Genomic DNA, 22,413 nt, shown 5'->3' with positions numbered 1-22,413 from the left:
CATACCTTCTTTGATACATAGACCCCTAAGTGTTTAGATGGAAAAAAACATGGATCTCCACCAAGCATTTCAGCCTAGAACATAAATTAGCTTGAATTATCATCTATAAACCATACTTACCAACTTTTGCAGCCAGCTGTCCGGGAGGGGGCTCCATCTTACGGGCGTGGCCACGTGAATCAAGCCGTTAGGCCACACCCCCTGTCAATATTTGCCCATTTCAGCCTATCGGTAGGTGGGGGTGGGCTAGGATGACAGGTTTAGCCCCGCCCCCACCCACTTCACAAACTAGGTGAGCTGGACACGGGATGTTTTCCTGCTTTCCCGGGAGTCCGGGAGAACTCCCAAAATTTTGAGTAGGCAACTATGCTATAAACTGGTCCAAAGAAAACAACAAACCTAGTCTGCAGGTGAAGTGCTAAATCACTTCTTTGCCCACCTCTGTCAAGTGGGCATTTAGGCTGCATTCTGCTTTTGCTGCAGTGGCATGATACAAACAATATAGAGTCATTGCACACTACTATGGGAGAACATGTATCTTCATCTCATTTAATGGCGGATTCTGGGTTCTTTTTGTTTATTTCCCAACTGTACATTCCATACATATTAGTTGTTATCAGTGGCAGAACTACAGGTGTGGCAAGGAGTGTAATGTCTTAAGCCTCAGAGTTGAGGGGTGTCATGGTTTAGGAGGACAGTTACGATTTCAGTAGAAGGGATGTTTGGAAGCAGCGTTTGTGTGACTGGTTATTTGGAGGGGAGGGGGTAAGGGGCAGCACTGCCCTTCTATTGTGAGATGACCATGCCACCTTCATGACATGGGCTCATCCCTATTGCAATGTGACAATGCCTCCTGTTCCAATTCAAGGAGCTCCCAAACTGGCAGGTTCGGGGGCCAGTTGGGACCCAGTTAGTCCATCTTTTAGGAACTGAATATCCAAACAGGGCGTCTCTTAATTTACCGGACCCATGCATGTTCAGAAGAGCTATGGGGTCCCTTGCAGGGTGGATCAAACTTACTATGGCCCCTGACCCCCCAAATATTGTTTTTGCTCTGGAATTTGGCAATTCAGTGTTATCTGCCTGGTTGCTATTGTTAATTACATATGGCACATCTAAGTTTTTTGGAATGAGATCAATATGACATCCTCCACTTAAATTTATATAAAAGTAGTTATACTGATATTGCATGTTTTCTGCACACAATAATCTATGCTCACATAAATACACCCATTTAAATAAGCTATCTTTTCTCCTGAAAACAATAATAATAACAGAATGAAAACTTGTAAACTCCTGAAGCCACAGACTGACTTCCAGTGACTGCCCAAACAATAATTACCATTCTAGCAGAGTAAATGTTCTGAGAAGTCTGACATTCGGCCTGGGAGGCTTTTAAAAACTGACCTCGCTGCTACTTTCCATTCATTAAAGGCAAGCCTTTGCTTGCAGGACGCACAGGATAAACGAAGCTTCATACAATCTATGTTCAGAAGATTCATTGTTTGCTTTACTGTGAATTAGTTGAATATTCACTATTTATCATGCCAATCATCATCTCTAAAATCTAATTTACTTGCCTAATTCACATAGCCAATGTTTATAAATGTTTCTGTCAACATAGCAATTTCAGAGATTAAAAGCACATTACAACATTCTGGGTTTTGAAACCTGGCGTAACAGCATTAAATTCAAAGATGTCCAATTCCTAGTAACAATAAAAAGACTGGCATTAGTTTATAGAAATGTACTTTACGTGAAGAATGCTTCTGCATACACAAATCTAATTAGTGTTCCAATTTAAAAGGTTGAAAATGCATTTCTCTAATGAGCCAATTAAAATAAGAGTCTCTAAGCTTCAAGTTTATGTTGCCGTTTGTGGTCACTTTTATCACTAGTATAGACATGGAGCACATTTATTAAGACAAATGGAGTGATTGAGTGCCTGTCGGGAAGGCGATTTGATCATGCCATTCAAGCCTAAATGCTCTGCATTTCCATTGGCATGTAATAGAGTGGCACAGCACGATCAAGCACGTTAACAAGATTGGAAGAATTTGACGACGTATGCGTGAGGCTAGATTAGTCACTGATCTGGTAGTGACGCGATTGTGCCAAATGACCTGGTTGGAAACCATAAAGGTTCCCATACCTTGAGTGAACATAAGTTATGTAAGGGCAAATGTGTTATCCTTATTTTTATCACAGCAATAAGAAATTATTTGTCATAACAATTTATTATTTTAATTCAGCCGGGACAGCGTCTCAAAAGACTTCCCTAACTGCTTAGACCTTGCTTCTGTGTACAGGGCATGCACGGCTAAAAGTCTATACATTCGTAGATTTAAAACCTCGCCTCTGGTGGGGCTTTAACTATATGGAATAGCTGCTAACACCTTTCTCAGATGGTGTTAGCTACCGAGGGCAAGCTCGGAAAAGCTAAGCTTTTCAGAGCTTGATAAATTGCCCCATTTTGCCAACTGAGGATCTGTGTTGTCTCTGTTGTTACACTTTTGTTAAGAAAGGTTTGATGAAAAGGTCCCTTAATATTTTGTGTACTTTTGTTCGTTTCCCAGGTGTTTTATTTTGTTTTCAGTGCATTAGTAGTTGAAGTGTTTTCTTTGGGCTACTTTACAAAAGGACTTGCTCCATTACAATGTTCACTCTAAGAGGTCTATTTACCAATAACCCTGTCTTGAAGATGAAGATTTTCTATCTCTGTCACTGAAATGTATCCCAAAAAAATTGCACCAGGCTAAATGAGCAATGCTCACCCTTCCAGCAACACTGGCTGGAAGTGGAAATCATTTTTTCCTAACAGTACCCCCGGCTATCTCCATACTTTTACTGCTAATGTTCTTTATTAAACAGACTGCACCATGGTTTGAATGGGGAACCTTCGCTGGAGAGCTCTGGCGAAGGCTACTGCCAGTGTAAGCCAATGATGGTCATTCCCAGGCTGGGGGCTTCACTAAATAGAAAAAAAGCCCTATCTGTTTTCGCTAGAGTATGGGCTTTCAGCCTACTGATAAATAGACACCTAAATCTATTCCATTCTAACAAGTGACTTTATATTTATTTTAAATCCTAGCTTAAATTTTCCATCAATATGTGCAAACTTCAGGTTTCTTTGGCTAGCAGACAATATAGAATCCTGTTCCATACAATAGAATTGTAAAGTATAGTCAATAAAGTTGAGTAATGTAGGTATTGTATTATGAGTTAGGAGATAGTGGATATTAGAATGTGCGCATTACTAACATTATTCAAACATGACGTCTAAGTTTATTAGTAAATATTCTCAGTGCAAAAATATTTAATTGGGTGACCTATAGCCCACTTGTGGCCAGTTAAATGCACGGCTGCCTACTCTCCCGGCATGTCGAGGAGGCCCCCAATCTTCGGTCGTACAGGCAACATCCTGGATCCCGGATGGAGGCGAGGCTTAATGATGTGAACAGTATCATTATGGCCCCATCTCCGTCACCAAACCCACTACCACACTTGGCACCACTGGACTATAAAACTAAAATTATGATTCAATGTGTCTCCTCTTCATAGTTGCACCCATAGTCTACTCACAATATTTATGAGAATACAGCTGACGTTATTCTTCAGTGATGTTACTAGTTCCTAGTGTACTGATATGAAGTATATTTATACAAAACGCTGCCTCCACTTTTTGCAGATAACAGGTATACTTTAAGCAATTTTGCAGATATTCACTCATGGCATAAAATAATATTATAGTGTTCCAAATGAACACTAATAGTTGCAGTGTGAGTTATTTTTCCCATCTGGCCTCAGAGCCATTCATCTTAGAGCCAGCTGATTCATCATAGTCTTGTTTGGAGAAAATATGCATAATTATGTGTATTAATATGCACAGTTTCTCACCTGATTATAAACATTGTACAACACTGATGTGAAAAGATATTCCTGGAGCGTCAAAATAGATCTTTATCTGAATTACTGAGAGGGTAACTAATAATATTGTGCTAAACAAGAAACATTCACAGATCCTGAATATGTTTTGACTCTCCTACTGCAGGTGATTTTTTAATAGGATTATGAAAATTGTACCTATAATTCAGATTCAGGAGACTAGGCAAAAGTATTGTTTCCATGCAGACGTGGTCCATCTGTAAGTCTATTCTGTCATAATGTGACTTACTAATGCTTGTGAATAGGAATTCATCCAGAGATCCTTGTGTTTTCTGAATGTATATCATAGATCTATTTCTTGTTTATTATGACATTTTTACTGTCAGTAGTATAGTATTGGGAATAATAACAGAAAATAAATATAAATTACATAAGTGAAGAAACTTAAGTAACTTATTCAATGGACTTAGGTAATTATTTGATGGAATAGTTACTAAACCCTGCAATGCCAGGCATTTATAAAACATTGGCCTCTATTTATTAATCACATAATATAACATAGATTTTGTGTCGTCGCATATTGCAGCAATAGAAAATCTTGTTTAGCTGGTATTTATCAATAAAATGTCTCCAGGGCAGCTGAGTGATTCTGCTCCTGAGATGGTGATAGCAATAGCTGTTGTTTTGCCTTGCCGGTGGGGGCTACTAGAGGCGATAATGGGTGTTTATGCCTGAAAAAGGTGTTTTGTTCCAATTACAAGTAGACCCCTTTATATACTAAAAAATGAGTTTAAAAGCAAAATTTAAAAGTACTCTTCTGAACTTAGGTAATGGTTACATTTTAGTGGCAGCGATCTAGAAGGAGATTCTTTGGCCTCAATATGGCTAAATACACACTGGAGCGTTTTCGTCTAATAATTGGGCAAATCATCCGACATACAACTATTTAGTCGGAAGTCGGGATAGTGTGTATAGTGACACAATGGTCGAAAGTCGTTCCAAAGTGTCGATTGTCGGCTCATTTGTTTGGTCGCACTGTTTAATATTTTCCACCAATCCACCTAACGATCGTTTAGTGTGTAAGGAGAAAAGAAGTTCACTAACAAGGTTAGTGTGTAGTGTCATGTAGTGTGTATAAGTTTCCGATCGATTCACGAGCAACTGCCGATAGTTCCTCGAGTTGCGACTCCTTTGGGGGGGGGTGTATGTTAATTTATGATGCCTGTACCAGTCCCACGTGGTGTGATGTCTGCACGTCACTCATTTGGTAACTAGGTGCTTCGGGTCTGTACTTGCAATTTTCGAGCAGAAAAAGAGAAGTTGCTTGTTGTTCTTCAAAAGTATCCATATTAGTAAAAAAAATTTGTTTATGTGCGGTTGCGAACGAACGTACACTGTACACATGCTAACAAATGTATGAAGAAAACGTCTTACCTTCGCTTTTTTATGAGGTTTGGGGTGGTTACTATTAAACATGCTCTTCCCGCCCGGTCGGTCTTTCTTTAATCTTTTAAAATGTGACTAATGTGGACACATTAATCATCCGAGCGATCAGACCTTCGGTCGAAGGTAAAGTCGTAGATAACACGTCAGTTGGAAAATTCTTCAGTGTGTACCTAGTCTTAGTTTTTCCTGTGTCTAGTAATGGATATATTTTGTTAATTATCTCAAATAATAATAACTGAAAGAAATACCAAAGATATTTCACCCCATAAGAATAGTTTAATTTAGACATATTTGTGCAAAAGTCATTGTCTTGAATGTTGTACTTAAAGAGGATGTTCACATTTGGTATTTGCAGTGATTAAAATCTTGTTATTATTTGACAGGATAGAATGGGGGTGGTAGCTGCCCGGACTAGGGCAGCTAACAAAGTGTATAATTTGCCACGTACCTCTAAACATTGATACATGCAGAATCAAGAAAAACACTTGAACACTCAAACCCCGCCCAAATCTTCCATTAAACACCCACTTTGGGGTGAACCTCCATCTATTTTCACATAAGCTCCACCCCCTTTAAGAACCTTGTGAACATCGAGGTTACACTGGAGTCAGCCTAGTTTACCCAATAGTAAGCAGGAGTGCTGAGTTATGTTGTGTGCCACATTACATCTATGGATATTATATTATTGTGCACACGTATAATCTGTCTAATTTGTATGCAGTTGAGTAATAACCTTTTTCTTGGTCTATGTGAGGAAGCCACATTTTTTCCATTTGGTTGCAGCAATGATGCTTAACAAGACTTTCTGTCTATATTAATATAAGGGAAGCATATCAAATATTTAAACCTGACCCTTTTCTAATTGCCTGCAGATGAGTTACAGACAGACAGTCAGACAACAACCAGGTCACTTTATATTAGTTGTTTAAACATATCTATATCTACATCTTACATACCACACATTACAGACTTTTAACACAATCCACAGAAATAACAACTACAATCATGTTAGTACGCAGCTGTGGTTCCAGTAAAGTATAAGTGATCCGCACAGTTCATAAACTCTAACACTATGAAAATCAATCAGCTAATTCCAGTAACACACTCTGCAAACTGCTGCTTTTCTCCTGACAAACAAAATTAGTGTAAGAGAAACAGAGGAGAGCATAATTAATAGTTCAACTCATTATTTAGCGACATGAGGTAAAATTAGTTCCTTAAAATGCTAATTGCTTGATGAAAGGAGCTAAATTAGTGGACACTGCAACAGTATCAGAAAAATTAGAGACAGAGCTACTGTACAAATTTATTAGGTAAATAGTCAGATTCCTTGCGTAATAACATGGTATCTTCTGTTCTCAGGAGAAAGTTTTAATTATGACAACCTTTAATCTCTAAACAGCATGTATTCTGGATAAAATCCCATTTCTTCAGACAGCCTTAAGTTCATAGTTTTAAGCTAAAGTTTTATAAGGAGCAAAGAGCTCTTTTAACGACGACATTTTTCTAATTTCATGGTTCACCGATCAGTCAGTAAAGATTTAAATAATTCAGAAAGAAAGCCTATTCTGTTTCTTTTTTAGAACTTTAAATCAAGGGAAATTGTTTGACGTTTAATGTTTTAACCCTTTTAATAACTGTTCATGTTGGTTTAAGGAGAATGTTATTATAATGAAGGTGAATAGCAGTCAAGGACTTTTCTGATTAGATTTTAGACCTTTACCCTTTCATATAAAACATGAAAGCATAAAAGGTACTGTAAGGAAAAATGACATTGTGCGCTGTTTTATTTGTATTGGAAGTGTATAAAAGGAGATGTGTGCTAACTTCAGAGTTATCTTCCAGCAAATATATTTTATAAAAGAAAAGTCCAGTTATACTTTATAAAGAAAAAAGAGCAAAATATAATCAAACTAATTTGGGAGAATTTAGTAGCAGATACTCTTAACTTTATATACTAAAAGTTCCATGGGGCATGGCTATAGCATGAAAGTATACTTGCCTATGTTTGCGGCCTTGTGAGGTCCAAAGGACGAGTGCGGTGTCAGGAAGGGTGGCCTACCCTCCCAGGAGTTTGGGAGAAGTCCCTGCAATTCGTGCGTCTCCCAGAGGTTCCAGGAGAGTAGCACTTAGATATTATGATATAATATCCAATCACAGAAGAGACACACGCTCGGTGCATTCAAATGGCACATCCACCCAGCAAACGTGCATAGGGCTGTACACCAATGGGACATGAAGTATCCTTGGTTGATAAAAGTTGCTTCTCTTTAGATGCCACATGTTATATAAAGGTTTTGTGGATCATATAACAACTAATATTTTTAATCAGGGAGAATCAGGGCACTGATTTCAGGAAAAATAAGCATTCAGAGTTTTTTAGAGGCAAAAACCAAGAGTTGAAAATGGCACATCCACAGACATATACGTACACAAAGACAAGGTATAAACATAAACACAGCCACACTGATCTATTTACAATTGTCTCGTGCATCAATTCCATACCTCATTTGTCTAGCCAAAAGCAGGCCAAAACAAGCCCTATCTAATGATAGATGCAAAGCACACACTCAAATTCACCTGATACACACCCCTATTTGGCAAGTCATGCCCACTTTCAGATAAAATGCCAACCATTTCTATGTAATACCCTCATCAGGGTGCACAAATCAGAACTATCCCACTGCAATTTATATGCCCACACTGTAGTATCTTGCACAATTCATTGCTAGATTAATTATTAAGTAATAACAAAATCGCCCCATTATCTTCAGGTATTAGTTTTATTTTACCAGAATCTACAATGCTACTATTATAACTTAAACTTTAGCAGTCTTTGTTCTATTACCTGCTACATTATTCCATCTGTCTTCTATCAGTTTTCTTTCTTCAACTCCAAATTGTTGAATTTAAAATTTTTAGAAAAATGTAAATCCTTTTTTTAAAAAATCTATTGATTGTCTTGTTTGACAGGTTCCTTCAACATCAATATTATTTCATTATTTATCCTACCATTTTTCTTACTGCTCTTTTTATTTCATTTGTTTAACACCTGTTTTTTTCCCCATTTTTATTGGTAAACCTGTGGTCTGGCTCTGGACCCCTGGAGTCAAAAAGTTTATGATTACATGATAATCAAAATTAAAACTCCAATGAAATTACAAGTTTCAATTAATTATATTGCTGGAGTTTCAGTTATTGAAAGTACTGGCAGTAAAGCTATAGTGGTTTCACTTTAGCAAAGCAAATCAGACTATCTGGCCGACTTCAATAAGGAAGAGGATGCAGTGGTCATTATCTTAGATAATTGTAAAATTACACATCTAAAATGTTAAGCATGTAGCATAGACATCAGCCTTCCTTATCTTGAGTCATTGAATGCTAAGGAATTGGTATTAATTGTGGCTGATATAGTTGTCCAATAGAATTTATATCTTGATATCTCTGATTTTAGTGTACAGGATTCCAAGATAGTTTTTCTAGCAACTATATTTAAAGATTGATCATTTAGACTCCTCCAAGACAATTTAATATCCACAGAATATTTCCATATTACTTTGCAATCCTCCAAATTGTCCACCTCTGGCAAGACAAGGGGGCTCGTCTACAGCATGCCCACATTTTAGATTGTGAAATTGCTCTTATAAAAGGGTTATGTGCAAGCTTTAGTGGATATGTATATTATAATATTACATATTATAATACCAGTCCTGCCTACTACCACTATAGGAATACCCCTTCCTTAATTGAAAGATTTCCATTTTCCCTTAAAATACTACTCGCTTTAGCCTCAAATATGTCTTAAATTAAGTATGCAAATGAGGAGATATTGGGGGGAGGCGCCGCAATGTGTCTCTGGAATAGTCCACAGAGACACAGTGAGGTGGAGCTATTACTCGAATATCAGCCCATTATCCCTCACATCCCATTGGACAACATTTGCTCTGGGGGCACAATTTTTATAAATGATATAAATAAAGGATTTTTTGTTGGCTAATTTGTGCATCCCTAAGAGAAACACACTGTGTAACAGAAACATGCTATTGCTTTAATTCAGACTTTCGCCTAACTGATAAACACAGATCCCCCACAGAAATTTAACAGGATAAAAACAGAACAAAGTTAATCTTAAAAGTGGTTCAAGTAAACAGTTAATCGAAATATCAGTAATACATTAGATATTTCATAAATGAATGTTCATACAGGTAGCTCTTTATACCTGGATAACTATGTCACCAGTAATTGATTGGGTGAAATTCCTACTCACCAAATAGTTACAACTGAGAAGCATGTAATTCAGTATTGCACTTACTCGCAGATGTTGGCAGATCCTATAAGTGCTGGTTCAGGTATACGTCTAGCAGATACTTCTGATGCACTGACAGATCACTCTTCTAGGAGAGTCTCTGTTCAGTAACACAGGTCCTCTGTATCTATGGGCTGCAGAGGATACTTGGTCCCTATTTGACCTCGAACTGTGGAAGGTTAAGTATGATGAGATCAGTTAGGAGTCTTCACTGTTTAGGAAAATGTCGCCTTTGAGTTAATTTAAATATGATTATCAAGTCAGTAAGTTGGGTAGTAAATAAACAGTAGTAGCATTGGATAGTTCATTTTTAGGTACTGAGCTTTAAGGTACAGGTATTGGAAGGTTAGTGTTGCAAATGACTGTTTTATCCAGTTCCAGTAAAGCAGAAGATTCTGCTGGAGGGCTCTCTGGTGAGTGGTTTGGGGTTTCATGAGGCAGTGATTAGAATAGATGTCCCAGAAGTAGTCACTTCCAAATTGAATAGCTTGAGCATAGTAAGAGGAATAACCAAGCTCAAGGCAGGTAGCTGGAAGACGTAGTCAGTACGAAAATCCTAGTCATTAACCAGAGTCAACTAGTAGGAAACACCTCATGAAGGAACCATAGAATAAAACTTATATTTGAGCAGAAAGTAAGCCACACAACCACAAGTGAATGTGTGTTAGCCATCTCAGTTGATCACTTTGGTTGGAAGGCCAGTCAAACAGATAAGATTTTTACACATGCTTCCTGTGGTCGGACAACCATACAACCAAAGCACCATAGTAGATGTAGTACTAACTTCCAGTTATTAACACCCAGGCCAGTGTGAACGAATGGTCAGCCGGAGGAGGGATGCCCTTGTTAAATAGTTCCCACAATCTATATGCTGATCTCACATTCTATCACCTGCTTAATAAAGCACCTCTTATGACACCCTTTTAAAGCACTTTATTTTTTATACATTTAAAAGCATTTCCCTCAAAGTCAGTAATTCCTGCAGTAGAGTCCAGTCTTATCATAGTTTAACTCTGGCATGATCTTTTTAGTAGCCTTGGGTACTGTACTCAACAATGTTCAGTGTCAAGTGATGACAGACAGGGGTAAATGAATGGGCTTCAAAGATTCTTCATTGTCTCTTGCTCTTGCTGAAACTGGCATTCATCCAGGTCTTTCCTGCTAACACCATAGAAAGCAGCAGCTGGTGAGTAACATTAGCAAACAGGGCCTGAGGGCTACCCATGTTCCTGCTCTCTGTTCACCAACTGCTATTCAGTAAAACAGCTGGATCAAAAATATTCAGTCAAGATGTAGTTAGAGCTTATGTGTACAACTGTTTTGATATAGATTGTCTGCTACAGGCAGAGATAATGATAGCTTTGCAAGTGAACATATTTGGCTGGGAGTAAAACTGGTATATTTATATTTGTACAGTGCTTATTCTGTAGGACTGCTGTGAATTTACACACTGGTAATCCCACTTGGTGAATGGCACACAGAGAATGAAGCAATTTAGTGGAGATCACAATAGGATTTAGTAATCTGCCTTAAAAGTATATTCTTACGTTCTCCTCATACAACACATTAAGGTGTGACTGTTTATTTATTATGTATTACATTCATACATATATTACATTAACATATCTATCTATCTATCTATCTATCATACTTGCCTACTTTTTAAATCTGTACTCCGGCAGAAAAGAGTACAGATCATGTGACAGAGAGTAGGAGGGGGCGTGATGACGTAATTACGTCACTATTGCCCTGCCCCCCGCTATTCAGTGCCGTGAATTTCTGCATTTTACAGGGTCCAGGAGGTTTGCTTACTCTTCCGGGAGGACCCCCCGAAATTTGGGAGCCTCCCAGAAATTCTGGGAGAGTAGGCAAGTATGATATATTTATATATATTTATTTATGCTTATATATAGAGTGGTCGACTTGGGGGTGTATACGATGGTATGCTATACCGCCACTTCTACTACTGCCTTCATTATAGCTCTTCCCTGTAACTCCTGACTGGAAGTGTGATGGTGCTTGTCTATGTCTGGTGCAAGCTCCAAGCCTCTGGGCCTGTTCTGGTTATTTTTCAGCCAGATAATGTGGTGAATGTCACCAGAGCAAGTGCAGTGGTTGTGGAAAAAGGAAAAGATGAAGGAAAGAAAAAGAAAGTGAATACGACACAGAAAGTAAGTGCAGTTTCTAAACAAGAGAAAGGTTTGGAAAGTCAAACAAGCAGCAAACGAATGCAACAGCAGAAGCAACAGCTTCAAACAAAGGGGATGCAGTAGTCTCAAGAAGAAATGCAACAAATACAGGATAAAACTAAAGAAAAAAAGACCGCACTAGGTAGTCCATTTAACTTCCACTCTGATAAATGCACTAATAAGGCTAGGATAATAACTATCCATATGTGGGAAGGGTGCACCCGATCATTAATATTTATGACCAAAATAGAGAGCAAAAGGGGAAAAGAAATGATCCTGAGGGGCACTCAGGATCATTTCTTTTCCCCTTTTGCTCTCTATTTTGGTCATAAATACAGGATAAACCAAAGGAAAGTACACAACAAAAACTGTGCAAAGAGCACAAGAGGGCAAACAATGTGCAGCAACCTCACCTGATGTTCAAATTATCCCCCTCCCCCAGAGACAGAGAAGAACATTCCTGGAAAGACAGACTATGCAAGAAAACCTGTAACAGTAAGTGCTTGTAACCAGCCTGGTGCGCCCAGGTCACAATTGATCCCAGTTAAGAGGAGGTGATCTTTGGAGTACTAATAAAGTGACAAAGCATGTGTCAGTGGATCCCACTAAGCTGCAATCTGCAGAGAAGATCATGGTGCCAATGAAGTAAAGTGCTGGTAAAGCTGCAGCTACAAGAAACCCAGGACCCAGGCTTCAAACTGGAGCTCCTATCCACACAGGAGCAGCAATGATGGTGATTGCAACTGGAAAAATGCTGCAGACTTGTATACCTTTCGCTGAGAGACATGTGGCAGGAAGGAGCAGTGATATAGGAAATATGGACATGACTAAAGGAAGACATTCTCCAAGGCCAGAAACATCAAAAGGGCTGAGTGGTTTTAGTCAGCTAGGAGAAATCTGAATGTAGAGTCAGAGTCTTAAAGGGGCAGAGCATGGGCCTGAGCTGCACCTAGCAGATAAAATCTCTGCATAGAGGCATTAAAGAAAACAAAGCTGACAATACAAAAAAGATTGCATCTATTTATAAACTAAAAGCTGCAAATCCAAGAAGCTTTATAAGATGGTAAACTCAATTCATTAAGTGTAGACCTTGCAATTGTTGTAAGAGGCATTGATTCTCTCTTAGAGCAGTTGGGACCTGTTGGAGAATTATATAAAAATCAGAAGCTTCTTGATGCAAATAAAGAGGTCACAAAATACAGCCAGAAAATGGAGCCAGAGTCCAGATCTTCATGTGAAGCTGGGTCCGATGACCTCCCAGATGATGCACAGCTGCCTTAGAAGAGACCAGTGTTGCAGGAGGCCAGTTTTTCCTTTAACGAAGGAGACTTGTACAAGAAGGGACAGACAGCAATGGTAAAGCAGCAGAGAGAAAGTGCAAGTCCTGTACAAGCACCTCCGATCCTGAGGGATGGTGTTAAATAAAAGATGAGTGAAGATGTCAGCACACCTCAGGAAAGTGGATCCCAGCAGAGAGATGCAACAGCTGGGACAGAGGAAACGGGAGAAATAACTGAGCATTGTATACAGGAAACTCCTGTTATGCATGGTGATAACGCTGGTAATATTATTAATATTATTATTATTAGCCTTCATTTATAGGGTGCCGCAAAATTTCTGCAGCACCGTACAGAGACAGACAAAAGACAATACAGGTTAGATACAGTACCGAACATTAAACAAATACTACCAGGACTTCAAACACTCCAAACATAGCTTGCATAGTGACTAGGAGCTGAAAATAGGTAAAAAAAACAAGAGGGAAGGGGGCCCTGCTCATAGGAGCTTACATCCTAGAGGGAGGCAAACAGACTGGAGGCACAAAGGGAGTTAGAGGAGGGGATTGGGCGCAAGAGAGGGGGGAGAGAGAGGGTAAGGTAGTCAAGTATAGATAGAAGATTATGTGGATGGCTGGTAGGCTTTGAGAAAAAGATGAGTTTTGAGTGCCCGTTTGAAGGAGCCCAAATTAATGGGAAAAGTCAGAAAAAGCTAGGGAGGACATTCCAATTTAGAGGGGCAACCTCCTATAATATTGTGGATAATAATGGTGTTAATACAGATAAAATAGAATATACAGATGGTAACATACAAGAGGGGGTAGTAAATGAGGTTGAGGAAGGTTTGCAATAAATATGGGATGTTGATCCCTACATAGAAATAGAATGATCAGTGGAGCATTTAGGTGATCAGAACACCAAGAGAGATGAGATAGAATTTTCAGTAGAGAACACTACACTAGATTTCTCCCCTTTATCTGGAGCACGACAGTCTCAGATATCAGCAGATATACCCGCAACAGTGAGTGGTCAATCTTCTCTGGATCATGCACAAAATGGTACCCAAGGAAATAATACAAATAGTGGATCTGGCCGGGTTCTCCTGTGAATGCCTTGAGCTGCATGGCACCAACATTTAGTTCTAATATGAACTATACAGGCCCAGCTTTGAGGGGTAGGAATGTGGCCAGATTCTGATACCAAGGTCCCAGAGAGGAGTTGCCAGACAGAAGATATGTTATATGAGAGTTATTGTATCACCAGATGGGTTTTATGCCATCAAACATATTGGCAGTAATAAGCCTACCATATAGACAAGGGTATGATGTGAGTTTTAAAGTTATGTCTGATATGGATAGATTCTGGGCAAATTTCAGCAAGTTTAGGAATGTAGAAAGTTGGAATTAGTATCAGAAAGTGTCCAACAGCCAATTGAAAATGTTCTTCAGGTTGAGCAACAGCCAGTTGAATCATCTTCTTCTACATCAGTGTTTGTTTCTGGAGAGAGTAAGGGTAAAGGGAATAGAAGGAACAAAAATAATAAATCCTCTCATAAGCTTGAAGGTGAATGGAGTGCTGTCCAAAAACCAGGGAAAAATAAAAAAAAAATCCGGGAGGAGCAAGTGTAGAAGTAACAGTTGCTTCCAACAGATATGAGGCATTTTCTGAGTCACATACTGATGCCTGTTGGTTGGATGCATTAGAATTGGACCAGGAGTTGAAAAGAGTGGAACAGGAATGTGATGCAGAGTCAGAAGATGACCTACCAATAAAAAGAAGGTCTCTTCCTCAGAACAAGCAAGTAGAGTTAGATATGGAAACAGGAGGTTGGCAATGTGATTCTGACTTAGAATGATGAGAATCATTTATTGCTGCTCTTTTTGTGTCCTGATCTAATGGCAGAGTGTTCTCCCGTAATGTGAATAGCGTGCCTGGAAAACCTGGCAAGCAGGCTATGACCATCGGAAATATCTGGATGTAGACGTTTCATTTTTACAGTAGACACGCTTACGTGAGGCTCAGAGAGATTGGTAAACAGGTCCATTTTTCTGGTCACTGGATGTGGAGTCATATGCATGAGTTGCATTTCTGTTTAACACTCAGAATCTGATTGTACTTAGATTGACAGAGATTGTAATGAGTATATTTATGCTTTTGGAGGTAACCCTTCAGGGCAGAAGACTCAGGCTCATCAATATTTATGAACCACAGACAGTGCCAGAAAGAATCAGTTTATTCCATGAAGTTAAGCAGTATCTCTTTACATCTGTTCCAGTGGTTATGACTGAAGATTTTAATGTTGTTAGGATGCCAAGTGACAGATCACCTGGCAGAATGTTGAATAGAAATTCCAAGGTCTTGAACAGGATTATTTTACAAGCCGGCTTATGGGATGTTTTTGAACAAGATGTTAAAAAACAGGCTTCACTTACTCTTGTGGTGGAAGAAGTAATAGAATAGATCTGAGTCCTACAGAAGCTGTTAATAGGATGAGTGAAAAAGTAGTTCCTTATTCTGATCATGTGGCCCTGTATTTCTGTAGTCCTAGAAAGCGCCCAGAAAGAGGTAGAAGATTGTGGAGACTTAGGGCTAAATTTACTAAGCTGCGGGTTTGGAAAAGTGAGGATGTTGCCTATAGCAACCAATCAGATTCTAGCTTTCAGTTATATAGTGCTTTCTACAAAATGACAGCTAGAATCTGATTGGTTGCTATAGGCAACATCCCCACTTTTTCAAACCCGCAGCTTAGTAAATCTAGCCCTTAATGTCAGTCTGTTAGAGGGGAATAAATAAGTATAGCCAGTATCTAAGACTTCGTAAAGAAATGGAGTCACTTTATTCGGAGGGGAGGGATGCGGGACAAAAGATTAGCTGGCTGAAGTTTGAATCAAGGAACATCAATCAGTACATTGATTTGTTGATTGGTTTAAAACTTTGTATAAGGAGGCAGAGAGCTTTCCTCTGATGAATTGGTGGCAGGGTGATACTTTCAGAGTTGAGGCAGGGGTGAGGCAGAGTTGCACTTTGAGTCCGCTCTTGTTTGTCTTTTCCATTGACCCATTTTTGAGGTCATTACAAGTTTGTGGCTTTCAGGTGGTACCGGTCCCCCACTGCTTACCTCTGACTGTAGTCACATCTGCGGCCATCCGAAGCTGTTAGGAGGCCTCACGGTCTCTGGTCAACCTTGAAAAGTGCTTTCTGCATACTGCAATTTGATCCTGATTTTTATCCTCCTCAATTTGCAAAGGCCTCCTTCCATATGAAGATCTTAGGGGTCAAATTTGGTAAGGAAGATAAAAATGTGAACTTAAAAGTATACAATATTTTGCCATTGGAATGGGTCCTGTTGTTGGTGTATAGTCATACTTTATATATACAGCCAATGTATTACTTGATTTAATAGTATACTGTAGTTTCCAGGGACCTTTTGCAGGTGAGTCTCAATACTGTCTTGTTGAACCTTGAAGCACACAAATCCCAAACATGACAATTTTACTCAGTTTGTGTCAGGAACCCCTCCAGCCAGTACAACAAAACCCAGAATCTGCTCTGAAAGTCTGGTGTTCACTGGAGCCCCTAGTGGTGGGGACAGACTTGGCTGCAGACAGACAGAGGGTCGTGGGATGTGTACTGACTGGGGAGAATCCAGGGATATTGTGAAATAGCATACAGCGGTGGTGAAGACCAGGCAATAGGTCAGGGCTGGCGGCAAACAACAAATCCAGGAAACAGGCAGAGATCGAGGTCACAGGCAATACAGCAGAGTCTAGTACACGGTCCAAGGTCATACACAGCAAGATCAATCCAAAGGCAGAGAAGGGGAACTGAGCAGGGAGCAGGTAAGTATGCACAGAGCAGGAACTGTAACCAGCAGTGAGCACCAGTCCTCACTGCCTTAAATACTATGATGGACAAATCAGAAAGGAGGAGGACAGGGCTGACAATGAGCCTCAGGAGGCTGCTAATTAATTACTAGCTGGGAACTAGCATAGGTAATAACATAACCAGGAAGCATGTATAAAAATATAAATGAACCAGTTTAAATAATATGAGAGCTCCCCCTGGAGTTGGAGGATGTCACTACACCCTCCTGCATCTATGCAACAAGGATAATCCCAAAGAATAAAACCAGAGCATAGAAATAGAGCACGTGCCCGGCTGCTAGATCACGCCAGGATGTGGCGTACCACCACGGCTCGTGACAGTACCCCCCCTTGAGGAGGGGTTAAGGAACCCCTTAATCTAGGCTTATCTGGAAACTTCTGATGAAAAGCTCTTCTTAACTCATTGGCATGCACGTTCCTGGCAGGTATCCATGATCTTTCTTCAGGGCCATAGCCCTTCCAGTGAACCAAATAGTGGAGTTGGCGTTGTACCCATTTGGAATCAAGAAACTTTTCGATCACAAATCCGTGTGACCATCCACTATCACTGGGGCAGGTTTGCTTGGCTGTTTCCTGGAAAACCTCCGGTAAGTAAGAGCTGGCTTCAATAAGGATGCATGGAATGTATGGGGTATCCTTAAAGAGTTGGGCAGTTCCAACTGAAAAGCCACAGGGTTAATCTTCCTGATTATCTTAAATGGACCAATGTATCTTGGTCCAAACTTAAAGGAAGGCTCCAATCAGTGATGGCTCGGACTTTGGCTGGATCCATCGTAAATCCGTTGGCAGAAATGAAATACCCCAAGAATGCCACAGTGGAGACTTCAAACTCGCATTTCCCTAATTTGGCAAATAGATGATTGTCTCTAAGTTTCTGCAGTACCAAACAGACTTGTTCCCGGTGTTGGGGCAAGGACGAGGAATAGATCAAGATGTCATCCAGATACACAATGACAAATTTACCCAGATAATCTCGTAGTACATCATTGATCAAATCCTGGAACATGGCTGGCGCATTAGAAAGACCAAACGGCATAACACAATACTCGTAATGTCCAGAATGAGTGTTAAAAGCGGTCTTCCATTCATCGCCCTTCCGTATGCGTATCAAATTGTACGCTCCACGTAAATCAATTTTAGAAAATACCGAAGCACCTCTTAACTGGTCGAACAACTGAGAAATCAGTGGTAGAGGATATTTGTTTTTAATGGTGATCTGATTCAGACCTCTGTAATCAATGCAAGGTCGTAAATCTCTGTCTTTCTTTTTTACAAAGAAAAATCCGGCACCCAGGGGTGAACGAGAAGGTCTAATGAACCCTTTTTTCAGATCCTCAGAAATATAGTTCTCCATGGCTTTGGTCTCTTCCACGGAAAGAGAATATAAACGAGTCTTAGGAAATTTACTCCCAGGCTGAATATCAATAGTGCAATCATACGGGCGATGTGGTGGTAATGTATCTGCAGCTTGCTTGGAGAAAACATCAGCAAAATCTTGATATTGCAGCATGAGTGTGAGACCTGGTTTGACTGAAGCAGTAGCAACCTTAACAGGTGTTGCTAGGCATGTCCCTTGGCAGTTTTTCCCCCATGCCACCAGTTCTCCTGTGGACCAATCAAGGACTGGGTTGTGCTTGCTAAGCCAAGGGTACCCCAGAACCACAGGGTATGTGGGCGAATGGATAAGGTAGAATGACAGCATTTCCTTATGGAGTGCTCCCACTGTCAGGGTAAGAGAGCTGGTACTCTCTAGCACACTTCCGCCCTTAATTAGGTTTCCATCCAAACCACAAACAGATACTGGAACTTTTAATGGTTGGGTAGGAACTGCAAACCGCCGAGCCAGAGAAATATCCAGAAAATTTCCAGAAAATTAGTTCTGTAAGGCCCAACCGAAACTGACTGCAGAGAGCTGGATTATTCCATTCGCAATCTGAGGCCCACCTGCGAAATTCAGTACAATATTCTTCAGCAGAACGACGCCCCTGTTTCAAAGATCTAAGTTTAGACTCAGCAGTAGCGACTTTGTCAGGATCGTCATACAGGAGACCCAAGACTTGGAAAAAGGAATCTGCAGATAACAATTCCGGACTGTCAGGGCACAATCCAAATGCCCAGGTTTGTGGATCTCCTTGCAACAGTGATATAACAATACCCACTCGCTGCTGTTCCGAACCAGAAGACAGTGGACGTAGCTTGAAATATAATTTGCAACTTTCCCTGAAGTTGTGGAAATCCCTTCGGTTGCCAGAAAATCTGTCTGGCAGATGAAGCTTGGGCACTTGAACTTTAACCTCCTGAGAAGAGGTAATCCTGGAGGCGTGTTCCTGTACGGACAATCTGGTAGAAATGTCTTGAACAATCTGAAATTGAGCCTGCAGTTGATTAGCCAGCACTTGTGCAAGGGAAGGAGGAGTAGGATCCATGGGAGTTAATCCCAAGTATGTCGGCTGATTATAATGTCAGGAACCCCTCCAGCCAGTACAACAAAACCTGGAATCTGCTCCGAAAGTCTGGTGTTCACTGGAGCCCCTAGTGGTGGGGACAGACTTGGCTGCAGACAGACAGAGGGTCGTGAGATGTGTACTGACTGGGGAGAATCTAGGGATATTGTGAAATAGCATACAGCGGTGGTGAAGTCCAGGCAATAGGTCAGGGCTGGCGGCAAACAACAAATCCAGGAAATAGGCAGAGATCGAGGTCACAGGCAATACAGCAGAGTCCAGTACATGGTCCAAGGTCATACACAGCAAGATCAATCCAAAGGCAGAAAAGGGGAACTGAGCAGGGAGCAGGTAAGTATGCACAGAGCAGGAACTATAACCAGCAGTGAGGCCCAGTCCTCACTGCCTTAAATACTATGATGGACCAATCAGAAAGGAGGAGGACAGGGCTGACAATGAGCCTCAGGAGGCTGCTAATTAATTACTAGCTGGGAACTAGGAAGCATGTATAAAAATATAAATTAACCAGTTTAAATAATATGAGAGCTCCCCCTGGAGTTGGAGGATGTCACTATACCCTCCTGCATCTATGCAACAAGGATAATCCCAAAGAATAAAATCAGAGCATAGAAATAGAGCACGCGCCCGGCTGCTAGATCACGCCAGGATGTGACGTACCACCACGGCTCGTGACAATTTGGTTTAGATTTTTAGAGCATTGTAATATTTTTCCTCATTAAATATGAACTTATAGCTCAGATAATAAGAATATATATGAGAATTGTACTCCACTTGTGCAAATAGAGAAAAATGTAATGTGCAGTTTGCCAATATTGAAAAATAGGGACGTTTCCAAATACAAATCTTTTAATCCTGGGCATGTTCATGGAAATTAGGGACAATTGTCATGTATGTAAAAATCACAAGGACTCCTGAACAGTTTTCTAAATGACAAAATGTATTGTAACAACTGTGAATCCTTACTTATTAGAATACAAATGACAGCATAATAAACTATCGTTTTACAGTATTAAAAATATTTTTATATCTGATTCATATTGTGTGGAATGTATGACTTTAATTAAAATAATAACTCATTCGCTTTACTAAATGCTCTATGTTCACATTAGACAGTAAATCAGTACTATATTTCCTTGTTCAGAAGTAATTTATTCCAATAGTATTTATACCTTACAATTGTTTGAAATAATATGAAAATATGTTTTTAATAAACTGGAGATAATATGAATTAAGGTTATAATGAATTCAGAAATAATTTACAGAACAGTCTGTAATTGCAGCAAGCATGTGCCATGTTTTATTAAGTGGAATTTGGGTGACCTTCAATTGGAGTTTGGACAAATTCTGTGCAGTTCGATTAAATTAGAACAGTTTTTGGGTTGTATCCTAGAGGCCTGTTATTTATAGTGAAGTCCCCCCACAGAACACCAAGAGAGTTCCCAGCAACATTACATAATTATTTATTCAGTTAGGTTGAACAAAGACACACATCCATCAAGATAAACTTACACTCTCAGGGGCATATTCAATTAGGTTCCCGGTCCGCCGGAATGGGCCGCAAAGTCAATCCACGGTACTGCAATAACGTGGATTTTCGTGCGTACCCCATAGAGATGCGTAGGGAAATCTGAATTATTGCGGTACCGTATTACCGTAAGTACTGCGCATGTTCCGCGGTAACGCGTGTTACCGCGGACCATAAACCTAATTGAATATGCCCCCTAAAGTGTTTGTTCAGAAGAAGGGAAAACAAAACCCCTAATGTACCCGTTGCCTATTTAGCCTCAAATGGGGAAAATCCTTCTTGAACTCATAAATGACAATTAGATACATTTTCTGGATCAATCACATATATAATATTCTCTAATAAATTATACCTACATATACAATTTCTGGATAGAAAGGCATCCAGTCAATTTCATTCAAAGGCACCCATTCCATTGTTTAACCACCCTTACAGTAAAGAACCTCTTTCTGTGCAAATGCTGAAACTGACTTTGTCGCAACAAACTTGGATTTTGTAATCTCTCTTTGTAATTTAATTCTTCTTTTCCTTTTATTAATGAGGTTATCTGCCTCTTATTCTATTGAGTTCTCATATGATACCAAAACATGTACCCTTTCTTCAAGATGTGTGCCTAATATTGACATATAATTGTAAATGTATGCTTGTATTACGTGCATTTATCAGTCTTTTTTTAACCACACCAGAATTTTATTCACCTTTGCAAAAGCTGCCTGGCATTGTGTGCTGCTACTCAGCTGTCTGTCAACTAGGATTCCTAAATTATTTTCCATCTCAGTTTTCGCCAACTGTATGATATTGTCATGTGAGTGACATAGTTTTTACCACAACCTTTATCTACATTTAAATTTAACCTGCCATTTTGAGGACCAGTTTGTAATTTTGTTTCAGTCTTTATAAGTTACTATCCTGCTTATGGCCATCAGCACATATGGATACCTTACATTGTAGACCATCTACAAGGTCATTAATAAAAAGATTAGAAAGTACATGGTCCACTACTGATCCCCAATAGCTTTAGTCCAGTCTAAATATATTCCAGCTATCATCATCAGAAATGGTTTGTTAAATAGGAGACACCCTATAGATATGGGCTTTCTTACTTTGATAAGTAGACCCCTATGTGTTTGGGTTAAACTATTCATTTCTCAGAACAAATGCACTTTTCAGACAATTGCTAGAAAAATGAAAAATGTTGCACCGAACAGAAACTTCTAGTGTTATTTAATTAACCAACCGTGACCTTTGTGTGACTGGAATCTTTAAGTTCAGGAATAGTTCTAACCTATTAAAACTTTCTGTGAAATCCTTAAAATCACTGGGCTGAGTTGCTATTTGAAAGTTGTTGTGACATTATTATGTGTGTACGTAATGTTTCTAGATATAACTTTATATATCATTTAATTTTGATTATAATATGTAAGCTACTAAATTTT

The 22,413-nt window shown here is 39.6% G+C and overlaps 1 protein-coding gene across 1 annotated transcript in view; it reads left to right on the top strand.

Moving 5' to 3' along the window:
• TOX (thymocyte selection associated high mobility group box) overlaps window positions 1-22,413 on the top strand; it is a 217,613-nt gene that overhangs the window by 156,792 nt on the left and 38,408 nt on the right. The gene's annotated exons all lie outside the window — the stretch shown is intronic.

Source organism: Mixophyes fleayi, chromosome 5 (assembly GCF_038048845.1).
Source record: "Mixophyes fleayi isolate aMixFle1 chromosome 5, aMixFle1.hap1, whole genome shotgun sequence".
In the NCBI taxonomy this organism is placed as follows: Eukaryota; Metazoa; Chordata; class Amphibia; order Anura; family Limnodynastidae; genus Mixophyes; species Mixophyes fleayi.
This window is presented reverse-complemented; position numbering and strand designations above follow the sequence as displayed.